This window comes from Acanthochromis polyacanthus, chromosome 3 (genome assembly GCF_021347895.1).
Source record: "Acanthochromis polyacanthus isolate Apoly-LR-REF ecotype Palm Island chromosome 3, KAUST_Apoly_ChrSc, whole genome shotgun sequence".
Lineage (NCBI taxonomy): Eukaryota > Metazoa > Chordata > Actinopteri > Pomacentridae > Acanthochromis > Acanthochromis polyacanthus.
The window spans coordinates 19,968,255-19,995,869 of NC_067115.1; the positions used below are offsets into that span (position 1 = coordinate 19,968,255).

At 39.0% G+C, this 27,615-nt stretch overlaps 1 long non-coding RNA gene across 1 annotated transcript; it reads left to right on the top strand.

The window, feature by feature from the left end:
- LOC110961497 (uncharacterized) lies at positions 1-26,720 on the top strand. Its single transcript, XR_007940886.1, has 5 exons — positions 1-100; positions 22,509-22,606; positions 22,752-22,827; positions 23,034-23,363; positions 23,984-26,720. It is a non-coding gene; the product is annotated as an uncharacterized LOC110961497 (long non-coding RNA).
- Positions 26,721-27,615: the final 895 nt, after the last annotated feature.

Below are 27,615 nucleotides of genomic sequence, written 5' to 3' on the forward strand. Positions count from 1 at the left end.
GTGGAGCAGAGATGGTGGGTGTGAGATAAACAGTTCAAGAGAGTCATGTGCATTGTAAATCAGACAACGCTCAAGAGCCATGAGACAGCAGAGACAAAAGGTAAGAAGAAACTGCCTTTTTAATTAGCAAGCTGGCTTAGATTTGAATGTGATGCTTTTAAAGTGTATGATAACACAATCACAAACCAACTTCAAAGGCTGACAGCATTAGCAGGCTTGCTTGCCATTTACAAAATGCAGAAGAGGAAAGGAAAAAGATTAGGAAGAAGGCTTCATGTTGCATGATTAAAATTTCACAAATCAAAAGGAGCTAATCCTTATTTTGAAACAACAGAATCTCCTCTAAGCTGAAAGAATTGTAAGTGAAACTGGCATTTTGTAATGTATTGCTTAGCTTCAAGCATGAGGGCTGCATTTTTCAATGACATGAGATGAGCTTTCCTCATAGCATTTGTTGGCAAACTTTTATGAAGCCCCGAAGGCATGTGAGAGAACCTTTTCAACTGGATTAAAATAACATTTCTGATGGTTGTGTTTGGCCCAAATGGTTACGGAGCTACTCCCTTGACACTAAACTAATATAGTGGACTTGTCCTAAATTGACTGCCTCAGCATTGGTCCACTTTCTAGCTTTATATATAACGGTAATTTTAACTTTGTATTTGCTCCCGGCTTCCTTCAATTTTCTCTAGATGGTATTCAACAAGAGAATTTTCAGCAAATGAAACTGCTGGCAGTGCTCACTGGCAAAACGCCAATTTTCCTTAAATAAGAATAGATGCATTCGGTGGAAACAGGAAACAGGTTTATAAACTTGGAATATGACATTCAGCTCAACTTTGGCATTAGCTTCCCTCCTCTGCCTCTGCTCAAAGGTAAACTCTATTGTTCCTAATTGAAAGGCAGATAACACCCCATGACAGTGTCACATGGAAAAATGACTGAAAGAAAATGAGTAGTGTTTTCTAGTAAAGTTAAATGTGTGCTTTGAAAAATTCATCTTTCTCCAGTCATTTTCAAATTTACTCTAGCCATCAATTTAATTTGTACAGTGTTAGTGGGAAAACCACAGGTATAGCAACAGTCATGAATGCAGCACAATTCTTATCACTATCTAAGTTGATGTTTTTAGTGAACACTTCCCTCTTTACATATCCAACACATATGGTAGGCAATGTAAATCATTAGGAGCCATGTTGACACTTAGTGCATGCATTTCTGTAATTTAAGCTCTGTTTTATTCTCTACTAATCCTGATAAAAACATGTCGCTGTTTAGCTGCTAAATGCTCCATTATGTTCGTTACCTGGTTGCAAACCATTGACTTGCAAGCAAGTCCTGGGCAGGCATTGTACAGTTATTTTTTAGTGTGTTCTCTTTTTTCTTTTGTTTATGCTGCTTTACTCTAAAACAAAGGTGGACAAAAACCTTTGTGGGCTGTAAAACCAGGGCACATCACTACAAGTGGCTCAGTTTATGTAAACTGTGATGTAAAAATGATCCTTTATTTGAAGAGGATCTATAAAAATCTGGTTTTATCATCTGTATTTATCTGTCTGTGTTGCCTCCACTTATCCAACACATGCATGTACAAAGTACGTCTGTTGTTTCCTGGAGGAAAAGGGGTCACTAACCTATTACCTAATGATCTTTCCTGCCTATGTTTTGCTCTCTACATCTCTTAATCTCCCTTTGTCTGAGATGGTACACTTCACTTTCTGGCATTTCCTAAGACAGCCTTGTAGGTATTCTTTGTATTGCCTCAGTAATTTAATGTGACTGATTTGATCCCCCAGCCTTTTGTGATCCATCTGCTCAAACATGTATTGATTTTGACTATCACTTAGATTAGAGCAACGGTCAAGACAAACAGTTCTCTTACATCAGCAAAGAAGCCCTGCTGCCTGCTGCCTGCTGCCTGCCACTGTGTCTGTCAAATGAAAATGTAAAAATCTGTGGGGGGCAGAACTACTAGATCAATTCTTAAACGTGCTTTGATGTATGAAATGAGTGTTAATATAGAGTGCCTATAGTACTTCTGGCATTTTGGCAAATTAGGAAAGTATTTCCTTTCCACAGTGGAATGCGAGGCTTTGTTCTTTGATGTGAGAGTTACGACTGAGTTTCCCACACCTCTCTTTCCACAAACAGTCTCGTAGAACAATGGAAGTTGCCAATTTTAAATATAGTGCTGTGCTGACACACATGCATGAAAGTATGTGTGCCGAACGGAGAGACTGCGCAACGGCAGTTCTTTCCTCATGCCTACGTGTTTTCTTCCCTTAAGGCTGCACGTGTCCTTGATACTTTCCACTCCCTCTTCCCTTCAACTGCCTGCCCTCAGGTGGAAACCGTCTCATCTCCAACAAGGATGCTGCGAGAAACACACAGTTTACAGTGAAAGTGAGCACCACCCTGTGCAAAATTAACGAAATATCTGTTGATTTCAAACTGAAAATACAGGCTGTGAAGTAGAAACCTAATGGAACAAATGTAAATAACCCTGTGATTACTAAAACAACCATGAAAACAGCCATGATTTTTAACGTAACAGCTTGGTTAAGTGAATTAGTTATAAAATGACCATGGGACATGGAAAAATGTGATTGTGTGATAAAGATGGAAAACAATACAGGCAAATGGTCATCAAGTAAAAATCAGTCAAAGGAAGTTGCAGGAATATTTAGGGCATGTAGAATTAGATACAATTAGGTCTTAAAATGCTGTCACAGACAGTGTGCTACTTTCACACCAGACAGGCAAGTGCTTAATACTGGGCATAAGGATTATCAGTGGAAATACGAATTTCTGTGGCACCTCAGTCAATGTGAAGGATGTGGCATAATGTAAACCTCTCAAAATTACATTTAAAAAAATATAAAACCTTGCTTGTTGTTTTAACTGCTTGCTCACCAAACTACAATAACAAACTTTGTTAAAAAAAGGAAAGATGTCTGACGAATACTGAGAGTACATTCTGATGAGATCAAGACATATATTTGTTTGATTCAGAAGGGGTCCAGCATGTTCAGCATGAACCTGGTCTGAAGTACCACAGTGAGTACATAGTCCTGATAGTGCAGCATGGAGGTCAGAGTGTCATGATATGGGTCGGCATGAGTGCAAATGATAATGATAAATGATGATGGCATTTATAAGACACATCACTGATGCCTGTGGATAGATCAAAATAGTGTCTGACAAGGTGATGCCTAGTCTGCAGTAGCTTGGCAGAAGAGGAATATTTCAGCATGATAATGATCCAAAAACACTCTGCCAAAATGAAAAAAGAGTTTCTAAAGAAGAAAAGTGAAAACTATGATCTGGCCAAGTCGCTTGACTCAAATCCAATAGAACCTATTTATGATGCATCTCTCTAGAAAAGTGATATCCTCCATGCTGAAGAGCATTAGATCTGTCATTGAAAATGAAAGTAGATTCTAAACTTGGCAAGATTTACTTTTGTTGCTGTGAGTTCCTATACTGCATTTCTTGTGTCTGTCTGTATTTTTTAATACAGCCCAAATGTGAACTGTTTTTAATCTTACCCAACTCTGCTCTACAGTTCAACTTACTAGTAATGCAATTAATGAGAGGTGACACCATTTTTTACCATTGGTACAATGGTATTGCACAGGGGTGTTCTCGCTTCAGTTACATATTGATGTTGGTTCCTGCGTTGGTGACCTATACAGTTATGATAATGAATGACGCTTCCTTACACTAGGAGGATGAGTCTCAGTCAGAGGATCATAGAGGTGTGGGAGCACTGATAGAGGCCATTTTCATCAGCAGTCCAACAGCTCATTTAATGCACTATACCTAATGGACAGGGGTATCATTTATGAAGGGTAATGCCTTTAAAGGGGACATCAGTGGAGGCTAATGATCTGACCGGCACTCTGTTAGAAGCGATTCTTTGTTGGATGACATTTAGACTCCCTTTTATGAGGTGCTTTCAGTGATGAATTGTAAGCTTAGCAAAAATATGTTGATAATAGAATATTGTCAAGCACTTTACTTTCGCTGATTCATTTACAGTGGCGATGATTTATCATGCAGATGAATGAAAATACTGTAGTTTATATGTAGGGTTTGGTCCCCAGCTCTTCTCTGTTGAACACTGCATCATTCTACTTTAACCGAACAGGGCACGGTTTATGGCGCTTCGTTCTCCTGTGAAATACAAACATCTGAAATTCATCTGGGAGCAACTTCTCCCCTGTGAATTCTCTGTTCTCTCACCGTTACAGAAGTCAGAATATACTCACAGATTCTTCCCAGCTTCCCCACTCCAGCACTTTATTCCTTTCTTCAAGCATTTAATTATTCATCACAATTCAGAAACACATGCATGCGAGTTTGCAAGCACTTCCTCGTACCTGCATATTTTGACTGTAAACGCACCTTCTGCCGCCCTCATCACTGCCAGATTTAGGTTCCCGCAGCATGCTGTAAACAAAAGCATAAATCACCTGCAGTTCTCCTCGAATGCTTGACTGAAATTCATGGTTCTGAGCTCCACTAAATCACGGTGTTGAATGCCCCAGGGAGGCGAGGAGGCTAATACACACTGTCCATGAATACGATCAGCAGTGAGGCCAGTCCGATACGTCTAAACAGAGTCAATTCAGAGATGGATGGGCCCAAGCTGAGCGGCCACAGGGGAGACGAGAACATCTATAAGGCTGCAGAGTGCTTGATAATTGTCCACAGGGTTTGGGCTAAAAAATTTAATAGCTGGGGACGATTTGAGGATGTGTGGATTGACACTCTCAGCTTCACAAACACTTAAGTCCATAAGCCCTAACGAAAAAAGATTAAGAGGAAATGTGTTTCTTTTCCTCTATCATGAAGGTGTTTATGGCTCTACCACTAAACTGAGCATGCAGGTCTTGTATAGTTTTTGTTGCTACATGTTAATGCTGTTGAAATATATTGTTGTCCCTAAGATATGCAATGGAGTTAGCAAATGAACTATTACCTCCATATGGTATATTGCAGTGTTATGATGTGATTATGCCATTATTGTAGATGTGTTATTGTGGTGAAAATGTGGCAGGCTAAGGATGTGATCACAATGGCAGACATTTGGTCCACTGGAAAGCCCAGCCTGAAGAATCTCAGGAACTATTGGATGGATTAAGAGAAGGTACAGGATTTGATTCAATTCTGGATTTTATTGAGAGGCAACAAAGAGAAATTACTGTCATAAGGAAGAAATTTGTTCTTTCTTCCTGTCAGTGCTCTTTCTGCAGCATTTTGGATCAACTGGAGGCTGTCCATGGAGTTACTGGGACATCCTCATATTAAGGAACGCCAATAGTCCAGTCTGGAAACAACAAATGCATTGACTACTTTTTTTCAACATCACTCAAAAACAAGATGATCCTAATTTTGATAATATAACATAGATGAACTGATTCAAAACCCAAACTTATGGCTCTCCTCCAAGTAATCCATTGCCCCACTGCATTCTCTTCTCTCTATAGGTTTACATTTTTGGCTGTTTAGCTAAAATCTGCCGTCACAAGCTTGAAATAGGAGTCAGTAGGAGATGCAGACGTCTAGTTTCCTCAGAATTCTTGAATTACAAAATGCGGAAAGGTTCATATGGACTTTTTGGCACATGATGCTAAAAAATGTGGTCAACCCCAGCTATAAGAATAATGGCATGGTTGATTCTCAGTAAATTTTATACAGATATATGTGATTGCAGTTGATGCTTCTGAATGTAGTGAACACCTGACTTTTGTTCAGCCATGAGACTCACTTTGACAGCTACTGGATGGATCGCCATGCTATTGGTTTTCCATTCAGTGTTGTCTACAGATCAAATTTTTATTTCATACCAACAAAATTATTCATTTTTCCTACAAGCCAAAATTTGTTGTTGTTTGGATGTTGTTTCATCTGTTCACTATATATTGTAAAAGTTTTCTTATTCCACTTTACTTAATCTGCCGTTTTCACTTCCTGCTCACTACAACTCCACACAAGCATTATTATCACTAAACTGTTCATTCATCTAGCTGGTTCAGGTACACACATTTCAACATAATAGTCCGCTGTGATATAGTTTATCGAAAACCCTACCTGCTGGTCCCCATGGCTGCTTCTAAACTTAAAAAAACAGTTTATAGCCTCAGAACCTCTAGTGTAGCTCTTGTTCCTGCATAGTCTCTCCACCTGACTCATTCATTGTTTGTAATTATTTTTACTGCTTACAGACTCACCTTGCCGAACCCAAGGTGAAGCGTTGAAGCCTAATTAAAGGAGCTGCATTGTAAGCATCAGCATGCAGACATCTGTACAGTCTTATTATTATTAAACCAAAAATTATTTCTCCGTCAGACACGGATGGCTCATGAAGGGATGTAATGCATAGAGATTCCCCTGTGCTCTCGCTGTAATTACCATAATCATTTCCTTTTTATGATTAAGGTGAATACACTCTTTAAATCTCTGGAAATGAAAGCACTCTGTCTGTAAGCACTTCAATGTGAAGTGGCTGTCTGAGTGTTGTTAATCACACAGGGGGGGTCATCTTTTTCACTGAGACAGTTTGAACCACGTTTAATCATCCTATCATAAAACACCTTTCGAGGTTAAAATCTCATCTGGGAGTCGAACCAAAATAAAGGATATGTTTGGGCCCAGTAATGCTGTAACAACACATCAGCAGCAGCAAAGTGCAAGCAAACAGAGGAAACTAATCCTTTGCGTTAGCAAACATTGGCATCAAGTTTGAGCATGGGTCTTACGTTTGCTAAGAAGGTGAGCCAGCTACCCTGCATGCTCTGAGCCAGATTAGCTTCCTGATTCGGCAAAAAACATGCCTCTGATCTCCTCAAAGCTGGTTTTAGAGTGATAAACTCTCTCTCAAACACAAATTTGTCCTGCATCAAAGCTGCTGACAGCACCAGGAGCCATGGGATATACTGCATGTATCCAAATATTGTAATTCACCAATTTTTGTTCAAACAAAAGATAACATGAATGCTTCAGATGGTTGTTCCTTTAGAGATTAGAGAAAATTATGGCTCAAATAATTCTGATTATGCAGGATAGAATGATGGTCAGCTGGTCAAGAGTAACAGCCTGAATAAGATGAATAACATGGCCAAGAGTGACATATTTAATGTTTTAAAAAGTGTCAAGGCAAAGGTGGCTGCAGTACAGATTCACTTGCAACACCACTATCATCACATGCAAGTCCATTTTTTCTTGTTCTTGCACTCAAGCTTAGCAAGTTAGAGGCCCATAACTGCATGTTATGGTGATGAAACCTGGGATCAGGGCCTAACTTGTCTGTAACTGATAACAAAAGGTTACCTTGTATTTAAGATTTACAAATGATCTATTAATGTCCGTTACAAAAGTCTTAACACAAACAATGTTGGACTGTGTCATCATCTTTAAAACACACAATACACTTATCAAGCTGAGTTAAATATTTGAGTATGTTACGCGAGCACTGGCTTCAGGCTTGTCTGCGTGACTGGACTCAGACTTAGACTGACTTTATTAATCCCTGGAGGGAAATTCAGTTTTTACAGCAGCGTGGATATTCAGCAAAGAGGTGAACAATAAGACAACACAGAATATTTGGGTAGAGTATAAAGCGAAGGCCAAATCAAATCAAATAAGATCAGATAAAAACATAGAAAATATAATATAGAAAGAAAAAAATCAACAAAATATACAAGAGTGATGCAGAAATGTGTAAATGAGAATGTGCTTAGATGTGCAAATGACATCAGTCCTTGCAGATACGTTTATAGATATTATAATGAACAACATTTGAATGTAATGCCCAGTTTTTGCCAAAAATCAGCATCACTGTTCAATTAGGTTGGATGCTGCCATTAATCAAACAATTTATTAAAATTTTAATGTTTTGTTGGGTTTTTTTGTTTGCTTTTTGTATAGATGAGTGGAATTCTAAGTTCATGATTCACAAGTTGAGACAAATGCATACAGATTTTAAAAAATCCATACAGTGCTGCAGCCCTTTGCTGTACTGTTTATATCATATCTTTTGCATCAGGGACAACATTTTCATCCCAGAATTGCTTTTTCTCCTCTCTCAGTTCCCTAAAAGTCCTGTTCCTGCCTGCTGAAGCAGGCAGCTGCACTACCATCAAGATTATTCAGTTACATCCGTTTGAAGCCTGTAACAGCCTGTAGATAATGGTGAAACTGATGTATAATGAGGCTACAGATGGCAAATCACAATGCTCCTTAATGTCTCACTGTTCATGTAGTTGCTGCAGCTTTTTCTAACCACAAGAGAATAATTTCTGCAACTGTGTAGCGTTATGCACGTCATTATCATGGCAGGCCATTTCTGTAACCGCAGTGTTGACTTTTACAAACATTTTAGATGGAATGACCTTTAAATCCCAGAGAATGAGCCAATTATCTGCGATTCTAGCTGAAAAACATCCACAAATGTTTAATTGATCTGATGGGCTTTGTGTATTTTCCCGCTGAGATGTAATAATGTTGATGAATTGCATGTTAAAATGGTGTTTCAAAAACAGAGAATGGTAGAGCTTATGAACAATCTGCCATTATATATTCCTATCTGCATTTTTTTCAGGTCTGTCACTTGAGTACACTTTTCATTTTTTCTCTCTTGCATTGAAAGAACATTGATGATAAAAGTGTGGGTATAGTTAGTCAAGTTTTCATAGATGTAAAGTTTATACGATGTAGACTAAAAATCCATTTAAAATATTCTGAAAATACAATGATTAATCTGTTTAATCTGTCTATGGACCTATATTGTCAGTCTACTTTTGATAATCTTATAATATATGCTTCATACATAGAGTGCATGCATGTTACTAGACAGACATTAGGTGATAATTCTAGTTTGGTTTTGTAGACAAATTCAGTGATATTTACAGTAAATCTATCTCTGATAAAAACCTTTCCTGAAATGCATGCTTTGGCTCAGTAGTTAACATTTTTAATTACAGACCCAATTCTATGTTCAACAAATTTATATTTCTGGAAGATTAACCCCTAAATCCTTTTATTGGATAGCACACAATCAAATTGTTTAACTCAGATCTATCTTGCGAACTGGTGCTTTTCCTAATTTGTATTCTCATTCCCTTTTCCTTGAGCTTTTAGGATGCAAGCCATCACAACAGTGTGTGCCTGCTCAGAACTGCTGACTGATGCAAAATGTCTTTCACACATTTCCCAGTAAATTATCTTATGTGGGATGTGTGAGTTGTATTGAAAAACTTTGAAAGTATATTCAGGAGAACAATCATTTCAGGGAGTTTTTGCTCCTCATTTTACTGGAATATAACCCAGCCTCTGGTCCTGAGTTTTAAACTTTATAGGACCTTGAAATGAGCAACGGTGTCTGTTCAGTCTGACAAACAATATGTATAACTTCCTGCTAAGCCATGCATTTCCTGCCGACACTCGGAGCACATCCTCCTATAAACCATCCAGCACGCATTACTATAGCCGTGTGCTAGCAGTCTGAGAGGACACTGGGTCAGGTTGTGAGTTTAGGGGAGCAGCAAAGACTTCTGATCAGCTCATAAATGCGATTCATGATTTTGTATGATGAAGATGTCCTCAGAATTTAAAGGCTCAAACGGAGGGCACCAGACAAAGGAGATAGGCAGGCTAAGCAGGGAAGTCAGGTCAGGTGTCGGTTTTGAGGAAAACACAGCATCAGTTTCCAGGCTGACTTTGAAAGTTATGGGTAAAGTGGAAACACAGACGACATTAAACTGTAGAACTCCAGCCCAGACACTACAGAATATGTATCCGTTTGTTTATATCTGCCTGCCAACTTTGTTCAATCTACACAGAGATGCCACAAACTCTAGAATAATAGTTCTTTCTTTAAGTTAATTGATTATAACTATTGTTTTTCATCAAGTGTTTGGAGCGATTGTGAGCTTACATGTGTCTGTCATTATGAGTTTAAGAACTGACACCATGACAGTCCCCCAGTGTCATGAACTGTGTCATTCTCTTAGTTAGCAGCATCTGTAGTTTTACTGGAGTGATTCAGTTTGCTGCTGTCATATTCTGTCTTTTTGTGGTTTGTCCCATAAAGGGGAGCAAAGATCATGTGAATCGCATAGCACAGCAATAACTGGAGTGTGTTTTAGAAGCAAAGGGAGGATTTCTCCATGATTCGGACACATTATTCTGATATAGCAAGTTTTCCACAGCTGTGTTTTCTAATAAGTCAACTCCTAACTTGTTACTGCATTTGTTTTTGTTTTTTATTGTGTAGATTGTATGTAAGATGGAAGTAGATGACAACAGTGAATATCAGATCAGACGTCCTAAGAGGAAGTCAGAGAGAATCTGTGCAACATCAACTTGTATCATCGAGATCCATGTGTTATTGTACTATTAATACTATTAACTGTTAGTTTGTAAAGTCTATATAATAGATATTCACAGTGAGGTTTCAGTGACTTCACCTTCAACAATCAGTTGATCAGTTTTAAAGAACTTTAGCAGCTTTAACAAAACATGTCCATAGATTTGTTTTTCTTACCATTTTTGATCAGCACAAGCTTTAAACACAATAATGTAAAGTATGCAGTACATCTGGATTATTAGTTTTTGACAATTTATTTCAATCCAAACTTCAGTCCTGTAACCTCAGTCTTCACTTATCCATCCTAAAAACATATATGCATTGTTTATTTTTGGTGGAGCTCTATGTGGCAGTCATAAAAAAAGAGTATTTTCTTTTTTTACAAGCTTGCCTAATAGCCTTTGTGTTAACTTTGAGCTTTCATAGTTTGTTTTGTTCGATTATTTTTACTTGTCAGTATGTTTCAGAGGGAGCTGTGTATGACACTATCTGCGAGGAACATAGAAGAAGACTAGTTGTAGTAAATAGTTGTTGTTCTCTTGTACTCACAGCTTGTACATTTTACCTGGCTTTCTTACACCAATAATGCCTTCACAGCTACATGTTGCATTAGGGAAAAAACAAACAACTGTAGCTGGTTATGGGTATTGTAGAATATCTTAGAATATATTGACTTTTTACCTTATCATAAAGATACACAATTCTATCCTTTCACCTTTCTGCTCACTCAAAGGTTTGTTGTCAGAAAACCTACAGAGGCCATGTCATGCAAAATCTAGTTTTTGAACATATTTATATGGCCCTGGTGTATCTAGTGATCCACAAAAAAATGAGAAAAGGCTATTCCCTTTTTCTATCTTTTGTCCATAGATCAAAAATTGTGTCAAAGAGGTGTTCCTGTGGCTCTTTGACTGTAAGGAGTGTATATCAAGCTATAGACACTGAAACAGCCCAGAAATTTGAGATATGTTAGACCTAAATTAATGTCTTAAAAATGAATAGAATATTTGAACCTCTAACAGAGAGCTAAGAACAACAGTGTATACAGGTCCAAATTGCCTGGCAATTTATCTCTTCATATTCATGTGTAGATTATGTTGTATCAATTGAAAATGAGATATGATTTCCAAAATGCATTTAATACTTGTTCATAAAATCCTATCAAATAATGAATCAAACTAAATTCTCATGCCACATTCATAGTAAAAATCAAGGGCAAATTGCTTGGTATACCTCGACTACATAACGGTTCATATCATGTTCCTCTTACAGGTGTATTTGCATTTGATCACATCCTGAAATAAGTACCGTATTAAATTATTTTGAAACCCAGCCATGTTTTGATGGAATGTCACGTCTCACAATGGTTAGTTTGTTTAAACTGTTTTTCCTACTCAATACACCCACTAAACTCTACAATCTTTGCCCTGCAGAGATCCCCTGAGGCGGTCCTGACACTTTTGAAATAGTAGGTCAATTTTATTTGGATAGTGCGTCACGTGCTACCTGGGCGATGCCACTCCAACAAAAGAAACTCATTGCTGATGAAAATTCTTTACTTCTTTGCTCTCGTAGGAAAATCTGCACAACTTTGCCTTCTCTTCTCCTGCTCTACTTTTGCTTAAGGCCCTCACAGTTGGAGAGCATAGCTTTGATTGCATCCTGCCAGTTTTTGGATGTCAGCAGTCACCACTAATGGGTGTATTAAGGACTGTATCCATGCTGATGCTTGGAAATCAGCAGGAAGACTGTGGTAAAACACTGAAAGGAGAACAATGTGAATGCTCAGATTATTTGTGTGTTTTGAACAGACCTGCTCCACAAGCTTTCTTCTCTCTGCACTCATTAACTGCTTTAAAGGTTTCACTGGAAAGGTAGAGCAGCTGTTCAAACAATAGCATAAGGAAGGAAAAGTCAAAGTTCAAGAGAGCTGAAGGTGTGGCAGGAGGAGTGAGGAAAATCCAAAGAAGGTGGCAATAAATCTGACTCAGAGAAACACTTCTCTGAGAACGGTCGTTGTCATAGAGATATCACTTATGTTTGTAATTGACTGATTGCGCTGCTGTCTTGAACAAATTCATTATGAATACTGTATCTGTTATATCTGCATGCCAAACAAGCGGGCGCTTATAAAAAGCTGTCTAGTTTATGGTGAGATGTTATTGCTTCATAAAGTGCTCATAAATCTTTTGTGTCTCTGGTACTAATAAATACCAGTGTTCAAACTGCAACAGTTGACAAGTCAATACAAAGCCCTGCTCATTAGTCAGCACGAGCCGTCTTTTCAAACGCAGTGTATACAGCATGTCCCACATCAGCAAATGTCATGAAACAAGGACTCTGTTATCCCTGCATCTTCCACAACTAGCTGAATTTATCAGCTCAGAAAACAACATGACAAACACTGAAATTATTTATGGTTGTCCTTAAAAAAGTAAACAGTAAGAGACGCCTGGAACAAAGTCCATTAGTAGGTTTACCTTTGAATAACCCTGTGTGACTCAATAGGTCTCTGTGGGTGTTACAGGCTCCCATCCCACATTGCACAATTCAGTAGAAAGTGAAATAGGACGCAACTGTTCAAACCTGTAAGATAATTGTGTGGGAGATGGCTTGAGGCAAACTCGTTTTTTACACGACACGGTTAATGATGTTAACGTCTGTTTGCATTTTGACATGTCACCTTCTGTTGGGAAAAACCCAGAAAACTCCTGGATACTTCCCCTTTGTAACTGATCTAGAGTTGTTCACGATTTCTGCGTATATTTGCCTGTATTAACTAGCAGTTAAAATGGCATTTATTAAGAGGGTATTTCAAATTCTACAAATAAACAAAGGGTGTGACCTCCATTTTTGAGGCATAACTGCCTTATATCACTGTCCAAACACAAACTCCACCATTTATTTCTTTACTTTGCTGTTGATGCTCTTTGAAAATCAGTAGATGAGAGGTAAGCCAAAAGCTGTGATCAAGCATCTGTATAAAAAGGGATGACACCCAAGGATATCCACTTGGTGAGGACTCCCCTTGTTTTTCAACCTTAAAGAAGTGGGTTGCTGATTTCAAATAGGGCAGGCAGAGCACCAGAGATGACCACAGATGATTAAGTGGAAGTCATTCACCTCATGGCCAAGAATGAAAGACGTCTAACTGTCTAACACATAGCAGAAACCATGGACATCAGTGTGGACTCAGTTCACGCTGTGTCGAGAGACATCTTGGGGATGAGCAAACTGTCTGCATGGTGGGTGCCCTGAATGTTGACACCAGATCAGAGGTTGGAGAGAATGGAAATTTCAAGCACCCCTTTGACTCTTTTTCAGTCCAGTCCAGCCAAATTCCTCAGGAGATTTGTGACCCAGTATGAGACATGGAGTCACCACTTTGATCCAGAATCCAAGCATCAAAGCAAACAATGGAAACATGCTGGTTCTCCCAAAAAAAGACTTCAGCAAGTGGCATTTGTCGGCAAGGTGATGGTGTCTGTGTTTTGGGACAGTAAGGGATTGCTCGTGATTGACTTCTTGCTAAAGGATCGAACAATTGATGGGGGCCATTATGCATCAGGTTTGCAACAACTAATAAAAGCAATCAAATAACAAAGTGGCATGGCGTTGTCCAAGAGCAACCGCACGCCACAGGTAATGGAAAATTACCAAAATGTGGCTTCAAACTGTTCACTCATGCATCTTACTCACCTGACTTGGCACTGTATCTCTTTCCCAAGCTGATATCCCGCATACTTCAACACCATTTTCAGACTAATGATGAAGTCATCCATGCTGTTCAGGTGTATCTGTAGGCTCAGGATGTGACATATTTCCGGTAAGGGACAGTAAAGCTTCCACATCAGTGAACCAATCACGCTGAAGTTAAAGAACAGCTAACAAAGAATCTTTTTATCTGACATTTTCTGGTGAGGCCAAGAACGTTTTGAAGTATCCTCATACCTGACATGCACTTTAAATGCCCGTAATGTTTCAGAAATGTTTTAAGACTGAACTAAATATGTTGGTTCCAACATAAAGCTCAAAACATGGAGGTATCACTTCAGCAGCAATTTGCAATTCTAAGACAACTTTTAGAGTTATATGCCAGCACAGCTTAGATCCTTTAAATCTCATTGAAGCAGAGCTTTAGTGGAGCTTTGGGGGATATAACAGCTAACAGGAATTAGATACACAGGAATTATTATTGCAAGTTTTACCAGCATCTTCGAGGCTCTGATGCGATGGAAAATCAACAGCTCTTGTAATGCAGTTAACTTAATGAGAAAACATTTAAAAACTGCCTCACTTCTGTTCGGTGTCGTTGTTCCATAGAAATGATTTATGCACTGAGCTCAGTAATTTCTGCTGTCAATGAATTCCATTTGAATAATTTTATTTTGGTGAAAATTGGAGCATTAGCTAATGTTTCCAATCACAGAAAGTGATTTATCTAACTGAAGTGACATCCAGGAAAGGGGATGTAAATAATTATTTCTTTTGAGCTTCACAACACTGTATTTTGTACCTTACTAAGAAAAAACATATAGTCCTTCAGCTCCACAACCCACCAGATTTAAAGATGTGAAGTTCTGATCTTACTCCATAATCCACCTGACAAATCACTGCAGCAATGGGTCCTCAATCACAGCAGGACTTTCTACAGCTCAATTATTGTCAAAGTTCATTTGATCCCAGATACCAGAGGTTAAACAACTGCAGTGGTTTACCCGTCCTCTGGTAAAGCAGGCAAAAGCCACATATAAACCTCAGCATTATGGGTAATCTGGCCTGCAGAGCAATTAAGTACAGGATAAATGTTGACATGTCGTTTAACTGAGCTGCAGTGCTGCTGGCATGCAGGGCAGGGGCAGCCTGAGAGTCTGACATGTTTTCCCTGGAATATGAGACTTCATGATGTAAAGTAAACCATTTTGTGTTTGTGTGTTACATGTGTAGGGCTGTGTGCACACATGGCCAAAGCTGGATTACAGACAGACAAAAAACATAAATGTGTTCCAAGGCTGCAGATACCCACAGGCCGAAAAGCCTCAGGTTTAACTGGTGTCACTTAGTTGGGTTTAATTGCATTTTTTATAGGGATATGGTCGCAGTGTCAAGCCAAATAATCAGAGCCTGTTTGTGCATTTCTGGATTATTACAGTTTGGGTCTTGGCCATCATTTTAATTTGTAGTAGAGTCTTTGCACAGTATATTTGCTAAAATGACAATGTGCTTGATTTTATAGGAGTAATAAATATAATAATATGACTTTGTAGCTATTTCTTCTGAGGAAATACGTATGGCCAAAGAGGTGAAAACAAATAAAAACACATCACTTTTATTGGAGGCGTCGGGGAGGGCTGGAAAACTCTTAATGGAAAAATATGGTCCATATTCTGTGCTGTGAGTGAAGTCCAAGCCTGAGTCAGCCTGGCCCGCTTTGGCCCGGTCTGGTCCAGCTCAGTCCACCGCACGAGGAGGCTGCTCCCTCCTCGGGCCAGCAGATGCGTGGCAGATGGTGGCGATGGTGTGCTGACAACATATTTTGACAACTTATTTTACAATCATGCAATATTTTTACAATAAATTACAATATAGCTGTTTTCAAAGAGTCAGGCTGCTCATTTTACTGTTACATTGTGCCCGTTGATATAACAAATTTTGATATTTTGGTAGAAGTGGTGATGCTGTCGACTTCTGCACAGCAAATTAGTCACTTGCTCTCAGCTCCAACGGGAGGCTTCTCACTTCTTGTTTCTTCCAAAAGGGATTAAAATGTGTAAGATTTAGAGGGATTCATTAGCAGAAATGGAATTTAATTTTCAGAAATTAGTTTAATTAGAGTATAATCATCTGAAAATATGAATGAATGTGTTAGAATGAGCCTGTTATAGGTGCAGAAGAAGCGAGTTCTCATTCCAACATGTTTCTACAGTGGCCCTGAATGAACAAACCACTTTTTACATTTTTAGCTGCCACTATTTATTCTCCTACATGCTTGGAGGGAAAGACAAATGATACTCTGTTAAATACAGTCTGAAACGCCACTGCCAGATGCCACAAAATCTACACATTGGTCCTTTGAGGGATTAGGAAAAACGTCCATGATATGCTACTACATTGAGCACAATAATTTTACCTCCCACATGTCCAGTTCTGCAGTAAATCAGCTGTAACCCAATGTTACTACACATCTAAATAAAACTTCTGTTTAATATTCATTAATAGTGTTATTAGCAAAGAATTTGGTTACAAAGTAGTAAAACTTCATGTGAAGAAATATTGTTTGTGTCTTTTTATTTAGTCTGACTAATGTGAACTGATTAAGACAGCTGGGATCTATCTAATGAGAAGTACAATGAGCCCTGGTAGCTGTTATTTTGAGACATCACTGAATGCCAAACTTTTAGAAAGCAAAGCTCCCTACCAGACCACATGCAGACCTGTAAAGAGGTGCACATGAACCACACAGCATTTTTCCTATTTATTCAATTCAGTTCAATTTTATTTATATAGCGTCAATTACAGTCAAATCGTCTCAAGACGCTTTACAGAACCCATATGCCTGAACCGCCAGAGCAAGCCCAAAGGCGACAGTAGCAAGGAAAACACCCTTTTAACAGGGAGGAAACCTCGAGCAGAACCCGGCTCTATATAGGGGGGACCCATCTGCCTGCTGGCCGGGCGGGTTGAGAAGGACAGAGGAGGGCAAGGGGGAGGGATGGGAGAAGAGGGAGGGGTGGGAAAGCAAGGAAAACACAACACACATTTGGATACATGTATGACAAGATATGTGACACAAACAAAGTATAAGCGAACATTGAAAACTGACTCAGTTTACTCTTATGATGTACGGCTCTGACATTAAACATACTCCATATATAGCTAGCAGTAAAATTCAAACAGTATGTAAGTTAGCATAACAAGTATAGTGAAGGCGATGCAGAGTTGACTGGTGGAAAAAGGGGAGTTGGAAGCAGAGGGCTGGAGGAAGGTCAGCAGCAGCATCCCACAGTGGACATGGTGGAGACTGGACCTGTTGGTGGAACATCGACCGCAGATCTGAAGCATCCAGCTCTGGGACCAGGGACACTCAGAGAAATAGCACAGGGGGAAACAGAGTGAATGTACTGCAATAACGGTATACATATTAAATGTAAAGGTAGATAGAGAAGGGCTCAGTGCATCAAGAGAAGTCCCCCAGCAGCCTATAGGCCTATAGCAGCATGACTAGAGGCAGAACGAAGGGACGTCCAAGAGGGAGTCAGCTGTGCAAATGAAGACACAAGCCGAACCCCTGTGGGTCACCCAGTCAGCCCCAACTATAAGATTTGTCAAAAAGGAACGTTTTAAGCCTGGTCTTAAAAATAGAGAGGGTATCTGCCTCCCGAACCCAAACTGGGAGCAGGTTCTACAAGAGAGGCGCCTGATAACTGAAGGCTCTGCCTCCCATTCTACTTTTAGAAATTCTAGGAACAACAAGTAAGCCTGCAGTTTGAGAGCGAAGAGTTCTACTAGGATAATAAGGTACTATCAGATCTTTAAGATATGATGGAGATTGGTTATTAAGAGCTTTATATGTCAGAAGAAGGATTTTAAATTCAATTCTGAATTTAACATTTAGTCCAGTGGCTATAGGAAAAATCGTACTTTTTGAAGTTAAGTTTACTTGACTGATTAAAGAAAGCAGCTGATTTAAAAGACATTAAGTTTACAAAAGTCATTACCTTCTTCTTTGCGGAGGCTACACACGTGGACAAAATTGTTGGTACCCCTCAGTTAAAGAAGGAAAAACCCACAATTCTCACTGAAATCACTTGAAACTCACAAAAGTAACAATAAATAAAAAATTATTGAAAATTAAATAATCAAAATCAGCCATCACTTTTGAATTGTTGATTAACATAATTATTTAAAAAAACAAACTAATGAAATAGGGCTGGACAAAAATGATGGTACCCATAACTTAATATTTTGTTGCACAACCTTTTGAGGCAATCACTGCAATTAAACGATTTCTGTATTTGTCAATGAGCGTTCTGCAGCTGTCAACAGGTATTTTGGCCCACTCCTCATGAGCAAACAGCTCCAGTTGTCTCAGGTTTGATGGGTGTCTTCTCCAAATGGCATGTTTCAGCTCCTTCCACATATGTTCAATGGGATTCAGATCTGGGCTCATAGAAGGCCACTTTAGAATAGTCCAACGCTTTTCTCTCAGCCATTCTTGGGTGTTTTTGGCTGTGTGTTTTGGATCGTTGTCCTGTTGGAAGACCCATGACCTGCGACTGAGACCAAGCTTTCTGACACTAGGCAGCACATTTCTCTCCAGAATGCCTTGATAGTCTTCAGATTTCATCGTATCTTGCACACTTTCAAGACACCCTGTGCCAGATGCAGCAAAGCAGCCCCAAAACATTACTGAGCCTCCTCCATGTTTCACCGTAGGGACAGTGTTCTTTTCTTCGTATGCTTGGTTTTTGAGTCTATGAACATAGAGTTGATGTGCCTTACCAAAAAGCTCCAGTTTGGTCTCATCTGTCCAAAGGACATTCTCCCAGAAGCTTTGTGGCTTGTCAACATGCATTTTTGCAAATTCCAGTCTGGCTTTTTTATGAGTTTTTTTCAGCAGTGGTGTCCTCCTTGGTCGTCTCCCATGAAGTCCACTTTGGCTCAAACAACGACGAATGGTGCCATCTGACACTGATGTACCTTGGCCTTGGAGTTCACCTTTAATTTCTTTGGAGGTTGCTCTGGGCTCTTTGGATACAATTCCAACGATCCGTCTCTTCAATTTGTCATCAATTTTCCTCTTGCGGCCACGTCCAGGGAGGTTGGCTACTGTCCCGTGGGTCTTGAACTTCTGAATAATATGAGCCACTGTTGTCACAGGAACTTCAAGCTGTTTAGAGATGGTCTTATAGCCTTTACCTTTAAGATGTTTGTCTATCATTTTTTTTCGGATGTCCTGGGACAATTCTCTCCTTCGCTTTCTGTTGTCCATGTTCAGTGTGGTACACACCTTTTCACCAAACAGCAGGGTGACTACTTGTCTCCCTTTAAGTAGGCAGACTGACTGATTATGAGTTTGGAAACACCTGTGATGTCAATTAAATGACACACCTGAGTTAATCATGTCACTCTGGTCAAATAGTTTTCAATCTTTTATAGAGGTACCATCATTTTTGTCCAGGCCTGTTTCATTAGTTTGTTTTTTTAAATAATTATGTTAATCAACAATTCAAAAGTAATGGCTGTTTTTGATTATTTAATTTTCAATAAATTTTTATTTATTGTTACTTTTGTGAGTTTCAAGTGATTTCAGTGAGAATTGTGGGTTTTTCCTTCTTTAACTGAGGGGTACCAACAATTTTGTCCACGTGTGTATCTTGTCCTGAAAGTTAAAGTGGAGGTGTTTCTTCAGAGCAGCTCTTTCATAGCTTCACTGAGTAGGTGGGATCTCAGACATGATTGAATAATAGATGTGTCCTGATTGGCCAGTTTAAACTGAAAAGACAAGCTACTTATATATGAGTCTGTAGTGGTTTGTTCAGAAAGCAGCACATTGCAGCACTGTTAACTTTGGGATGCAATTTGTGAATATATTTTTTTTTCTAAGTTTGAATTTTTGCTGTTTTTCCTTCCCTTTGTAGATGTATTGTTTGTTTTTAAAAAAAAATCTTTCCAGCACATTTTTTTTTGCCAGTGTGATGTCTGTTTTCCACATGTCTCGCAAAGCCACCAACACTCCTCTTTTTAAAGACTTTTCATTAATGCATAATAAACCATTGGCTACATACATAGGCCTGATACAGGTGAGGGGAGGTTGCATATAGAAAGAACAGAAAATGGAGGGATGAGGATGTCATGCCATAAAACAAAAAGTAAATACTTGCATTTATTACAGCAAACAATTTAAAGAATATATGAAATTGTACTCTGACAAAATTGAAAATATGCTAGGTAATAATAGTAGACGTGTCAGTGTTGGCCTTGAAAATCATAACAGGTCAGGGCAGTGATTTACTAACAGTATATAAACAATTAAGGTCAACCTTTCAAAAGTGACACTTGCAGGATTTGAATATAGGACGTATGAATCATCCACTAGTGCCAGTTGAGATCCTGAGGTAAATAAAACAAATCAAGCAGTGCCAGGCGTGACACAGGCTGTTGATTCCAGATGGAGTACATCAGGTTTGATCATAACCAGTACCGTTTTGTGGTCATAGAAACTCATAGTCACTTCCTCATTCACAAAATCGGGGAAAGGCCAGTAGAGTGGAATTCACATTAAAAGGTAGACAACAACAAGGAAAGAAAATAGCCTAGCCCATGGATGAAGTGCAACTTACATGACTGTAAATAAACTGTAGATCTGTTAAGGCTCTTGAGAAACCTGCTGATGGTTCAGAGGTGGTTTGAGCTCTGCTGTGCTGCAACACTATTTCATGGTTGCAGCACTCAGTGAGATGTGCACAGTATGAGTGTACAAAACGTGTAGGTGTTCAGAGTATTTTTAAAAGAACAGTCTACCGATTTAGTATTGCATTTCCATAAAGTTGTTTGAGTCACGATGGGTGCGTTTAAAAAGTCAAAACTCAAGACAAAAATAGTTTCATTATTCCGAGCATTTTCTCCTATTCTTCCATGTCAAAACCTGACTTATCAAGATCTGATCCACACTGAAGCTCAACAGTTCAGTAGTGGTGGTTAATGTAGCCTAAGGCCACTCCAGAGGACTTTTATTGTATTTCTCCATCTTGTTTCATTCAAATTTGCATACACTGTACAGACCTAGAGGTTTCTGCAATAACCTTTACCAGGTGTCGATACAGCCTTATCATTATATTTTTGAAGAAGTCCTAGTTTAGTACTACTAATTTATCTTACATTTTATGATAGGTAAGGATCAGTAACTATTTAGTAACCAGTAGTAAGTGATTAGTTACTAAAATGAAATGCTGCTCTCAGAAGACAAATATAAGGTGAACACATCTGCCCATAATGGGCCTCGTACCACATTCATAGTCACGCTGTTAAGGTAAACACTGTTCAGATTTCTTGTTGCAATTGTGTGAGAGCTCTTTTGGCAGGTTCTGTTCTACTCCTTGCTGCTTGTTTCCCAGTGCTCAGTTATGTGGTTGACTACAGTTACTTTGTCCCTGTCACACAGTGGACAAGCAGCTCTCTAATTAACATTCATACTGAACATAATCAGATAAGTGCCATTAAGAATCAGTGCTTCTTGTGACTTGATTTGTTGTGCATATATGATGAAGATTTGGAGAGGCTAACTTGACAAGAGTTAAAAAAAATATCTTCTTGAGTATCAATGGTACATTTAATGCACATTGCCTTAGGAAAAAAATACATGGACATTTTTTATTATGTTTCCAAAGTTGAAACTCTGTTGCCCAATACAATAATGAATTCTACTGAAGTATTACACAACATCACGTCTGAACTTGTCATATTATTTCACAATAATAAAAGTCGCCTGTGGAAATTATTCTTCTCTCATATAAATAAGACTATATGAAATTTACAAATACATATCAGTGTTTTCTTACTACCCGTTGTTCACTTGTATGCCATGAGAAAGAAGTTCTGACCACTGTGAGCTACTGATACTGACCTCACTTCTCCATTACTGTGTAACTACTTCCGATAAAAATGACTCATGACTTTAAAACAAGACACAATGAAGTCCTTAACTTGGCAACAATGGCTCTTTAGAACATAACACATGAAAGCATTTCCCCCTGTGGCTATTGCCATGATGTTTGATAGTTATAATGACCTTGTGAACAATCTAAAGTCGAATGCACAACAGAGCAGTGTTGCAACGCATCAGAGTCAGTCACACAAGTCTGTACTTGTGGCAGCTTCTCTCTTTTACTTTCTCTCTCTCCCTCTCTCTCTCTCTCTCTCTCTCTCTCTCTCACACACACACACACACACACACACACACACACACACACACACACACACACACACACACACACACACACACACACACACACACACGCCACACTTCCTTGTCCATCCCCTTGTTATTTAGGTTTCAACACACACCCTCCACAGTCTTCAACCTTCCTGGCAATCTCACTTCATAATTCAGTAATGATTAACTGTCTCTCTTCAGAGGTCTGAAGGAACTATAGATATATATTGAAGCACAATAAGGACTCTGACACAGCGAGCGCTGAGGAACAGTTGAGGAGAAGCAACAGTCCTCCAGAGGTCAGTTTCACTCAAATGTAAGACTTTAGAAATATGTGGGTGATAAATCAGCCTTCTCATCCAAAGTCCCACTCTGCGGGCTGAAAAAACTCCAAGTGTATGTTTGTATAGAGCTCTTTCAATTTGATCGTTTCTCATGTTACAGTGAAATGCAACAGAGCTGACAATGGGGTTCACAGCATTGCTCTGTCTCCTGTCTGCATTCACTCTGACAACGCAAGGTATGTATTTGCTGAGTTTGAAAATCTGTTACAGATGTGTTGCATGCATGCAGCTTCTTTACTAATCCGAGCTGTAAAACTGGAAGTAAAGACTAAGGTGCAACTGTGTGATCATACTGTTGATAACGTTCATTTGAAGACACATTCAAATGAACAAGGCACTTTTGTTTCCATTAAGTCTCAGTGCATCTGTGTTTTTTCCACAGATTTGGTGAGCCTCATTGTGAGCCCCGTAGTGACTGCAGAGTGTGACCAACAAGTTACCCTGAACTGCAGCGTATCCTCATATCAAAACGGACTATCAATAAAGCATATGGAGTGGTCCCAAAACAGAACAAAATTATGTACTGTGGACAGCAAGGGAGACCTTATCCAACACAACCCAGCCCCTCTTGGTAGCTTCCAATGTTACTACAAAGATGGAAGACTGTCCCTCACCTTTCCACATGTGCGGGCTCTGAACAGTGGAAAGTACATGTGCAAACTGCGTTCCAACCACGGAACGTCCAATGAACACACAACACTGGAGTTAAAAGGTCAGAATCCACATTTATTCCTATTTCACCAACAATAAAGTGGCATAGCACTATTTGTTGTATTTGTGCTGGCTTGAATGTATAAAATACAAAAAAAAAAAAGCTTTTACATTCAGGTATCATGTGACATAGCATTGTGTTTTTCCTTGAGCACTACTTCCACTTTCTTAGAAATAATGCATGTTGGATGGCAATCGTCTTTTTCCCTGCCTTTGTTTTTGAATTCATCAGAATAGTATGAAGCAATAGGCAGGACCATGCAAGGCATGACCTGCATGTACACGCAGAAAACAAAGCTAATTAGGGTTACAAGCAAGTGTAAGACACAAATGAAGTTATGCTGATAAAAGATGAACATTAGCAAAGTTGAATTGTTGCATCTGGATAAACTAAATGTTATCATAAGGCACAATAAAATGGCTACACTCCAATAACGTGCCTCAGCAGTGCAGTCAAGTGTAGCACTGAAGCAAATATACTTACCACTTAGCAGCAAAAGTGAAAATGAGTGATGTATTGTCAATATATGATGCTTTCAAACGCTGAATGAGAGCATGAATGTCCCTAGTGTGTTGCATGTAAACTGACTTTCAACCATCTTCTTGTGGTTTTCCCTTCAGAATGTTCTGGGAAAGTTGAGGGTGTTTTCATGAGTGATGGGCCTTCCTGCACCTTCCACCGTGTCCACCCAGGAGGAGAAGTGCACTGGTTTCACGGCTCCCACAATCTCTCAGACAGCTCCCACACTTCCCAAAGTGTGGATAATGAAGGCTATCTGACTATCCATAGTTACCTGAAGAGGCAAAGTTCCCATGTGCCTTACAATTGTTCTTTGAAGAGCACCAGGTCGGGCAGGTATATTGCAAGTACTCTGGTTGAAAATGATTCGGCCGGGAGCCCAGCCAGGAGCCCTGTAGTCAGAAACCTGGGACCTTCAAACATGAGTAGATCACAGGAACATATGAGGACAGTTCTGGGTATTTTAATCTTACTTGCTGCCATAATGAAATAATGGATTTTCCAAAGTAAATCCATGTCAGAGAGTCTGATCAGATGGAGTGATGATTAACACTGATTAGAAACAATGCGGTACTGACATTTATGTTGTTGTTTTGTTTTATGTTTTTCAGACACCAGAGCAACAGTGCTCTGAGTTAAGTGACTCATCTTCTACGGTCCAAAGGTTCATTTTTCTCCCTTTTAGCTCTTGGGTGAAGTGAACAAGAAAATTACAGACTGTTGAGAGGTGATAACAAGGGAGTCGATAATCATTTCACTGTATAAAATACCTTTGTTGTTTTCTTTCGACAGACTGTCACGGATGAGAGAGCAAGGCATATTGGTTTCATTATACTCTTTTAGAAAACAACAAACACACCCACACTCAGAAGGCGCACCTTCACATAACTGGAAAGACAAAATCTGCCTGACTTCTGGCTCAGTTTTGTCTTGAGCTTTAAACCTTTGAACCACAGATTAGCTTCAGGAGTGTGAACTGACTTCTATGAGAGTGAGATGAAAGCATCTGTTGACAGGTGTGTACACCATGTGTCTGCAGCACCGTTGTGTTTGTGTAACTGTGAATGAATGCTTTCTGCACAAGCTGCATGAAAACAATTTTTTTAACAGAATGCAGACCATAAAAAATTGCCTTTTCTGTAATTTTCTTTTAGAAATAGAAGCTTTTTAGGTTGAGATGTCAAATAGCAGGAGGCATGAATCGTCAGTTGAGCAACAGATCTGTGTGGTTTATGGATGGATGCTGCCCTCTGGTGAACTAGCAGGATAATGAACAGTGATATAAATTCCTGTAAAGACACAGGTAATTTTTTCAGGCAGCATTGGGCTGTACATGTGGAATGCAATATGACTGCATTTAAAGGGTTGATTTGCCCAAGTTAGAGCTTGTAAAAGTGACGTGAAAACCAGTCAATGGTTCTATATGGGGCTAATTTTAAATAGAAAATGGTTTCCACAGTGAGATCTGTGGATTATCAAAAGTGATAAGGAGATGGGTGCAGGGAAATATCAGCTTCTGTATGGCTACATGCCACCAGAGGTAATTAAGATTTGATAAAACAACCCCTGGGTTTGCATGACTGAAGTATGTATAAATGCTCAGATACAGATCATGTCTTACTTGCTCAAAAACTGTATATCAGTTCCTTTTCAATTAGGAATCAGATCAGCAATCAGCATGAGCAAGAAGGTGGATAGCGATCACTTCTGTTGTTTCCCATCTTCAGTTTGCCCTCAGACTCTCCCCACTCAAGTCTCTGATGTATAACTTAAAGCTAGAGGACAAACCCCGCTCCAAGGCTAAAACGCAGCCTTTTTACCGGCTCAGTGCACTCTCACTTCAGACAGGACATTTGAGAGCCTTTTCAAGTGAGGATGACTCTCTGCTAATGGTGTCACTAAATCAGTGTCATGCAGGGGGAAGGTTGCGCTTTAAGCAAGACAACGATGCAGCTGAGATGCCACAAAAAAACCAAGTCGAGGTCACCTTGACTGTTTCAGAGTGCAGGATTGCATCCAGACACAGATACGGCACATGAAACACAGCTGTGTTTACAGCATTACAGAGGACCCCACACTGACTTATTTTTTTGTGTCATTTTGGAGATTATATCAGCCTAACCTTAACACAAGTTTTCATCCAAAAATGTCATAATTTACATTAAGACGACTTAATATTGTCAGATGTTGTGACTTTGTAAACAGATTTATGTCACCTCCATACACACCAGTCCGGATATGCTTGCAGAAAACTTGAATATTTGTGCTGTCTTTAAAGGGTTTGGGGTACAATAATGATATTTCAAAAGCCTAATATTGAAAATACTGCTGCTGACCAGAATGAAATGAGATATACCCAACTTACAAATATTTAGTAGCTCAAAAAAAGGCAGTTTACACAAATAGTTAGGAACTAAAGCACTAATGTAGACTGAGTGAATAAACGCTTTTTATATATATATTATTCCTTTCATTTTGACTCACAACAGAGCGATGTGCTGCAAACACTATTGTACAATAATTGTTAAAATGAATGATTGTAAATTCTCTTGATTTTCTTAACTTGGAAATTAAATACATGAGTTATTGCTTTACTTGAAATTGCATGTCGTCAAAAGCATTGGGGATCACTTAAGGTCTACAGGACATCAGTCGAAGTCTCATCCTTGTGTAAATGAGCTCACCAAGAAATCTGCGTACTTGGTCTCCATATTGGTTTTCAATTTTGATATTTTTAGAAAATTTTTCTGACATTAATGTTTACAACGATTGTTTTGTAAATAATGAGTGCTGTATTTTTCTTTTACAATGACAAATAAAGAGCAATTATAAAAATGATTGATGTGTGGTTATTTTCCATAAGACTTTCATTATGTGACCCGCAGTCACTTGGACTATACATCATTTACAGTCCTAGGTAGACCTGTGAAATCTAACGTAATCCATCACAACAGCTCTGTCACAAATTCAACTTTTAAAAGGTTTCTGCACTTTCAGTTTTTGCTGACACTATCAGAAAGGTGAAATTTTCTTTTGTGTTTGTTATTGGGTGGTAGTGCACTGTGTTACAGTTAAAATGTTTTTGAAATTATGAACCTCTCATGTATGTAAGAGCAAAAGCATGTGCAAAATAAATACATGTAAATATCTGTACATTCTGAAGAAGCCAATGGCTAAAACATCAATCTTGAACATTTAAAATTAGAGACTGAATTGACATTTGCACAGCTGTCCTGGAGTTGTGGGACAACTTTAAGGATTTCTCATCTCTGCCGATCTGTTTTGTTTTGCTTTTTCTTACTTTGGCTTTACTCCAACTGACAATGGACACGAAGTCCTTGAAGTAGAAACTGATCATCTGCAGCATTAAAATTGCAACAGCTGCTTCTTCTAATGAAGATCATGTGTTGTGACTAGAAACTAGACTGTCCTTTGAAAGGACTTTGGGAGGAGACAACTGGACTTCAGCTTGCAGCCCAAATGATTAAGTCACAGAATTTTGTTTGACTGTTATATTTTTTTATCACTCACTGCAACAGCACAGTGACTCTGTGGTTAGCACTGTGGCCTCACAGCTAGAAAATTCCCATTTCGTGTCCAGGCCTGCTCCTGGGAGCTTTCTGTGTGAGTTTGCATGTTCTCCCTGTGCAGCATGGGCTTCCTCCCACAGTCAAAAAACATGCTGAGGTTAATTGGTGATTCTAAATTTTATTTACTGTAGCTGTGAATGTAA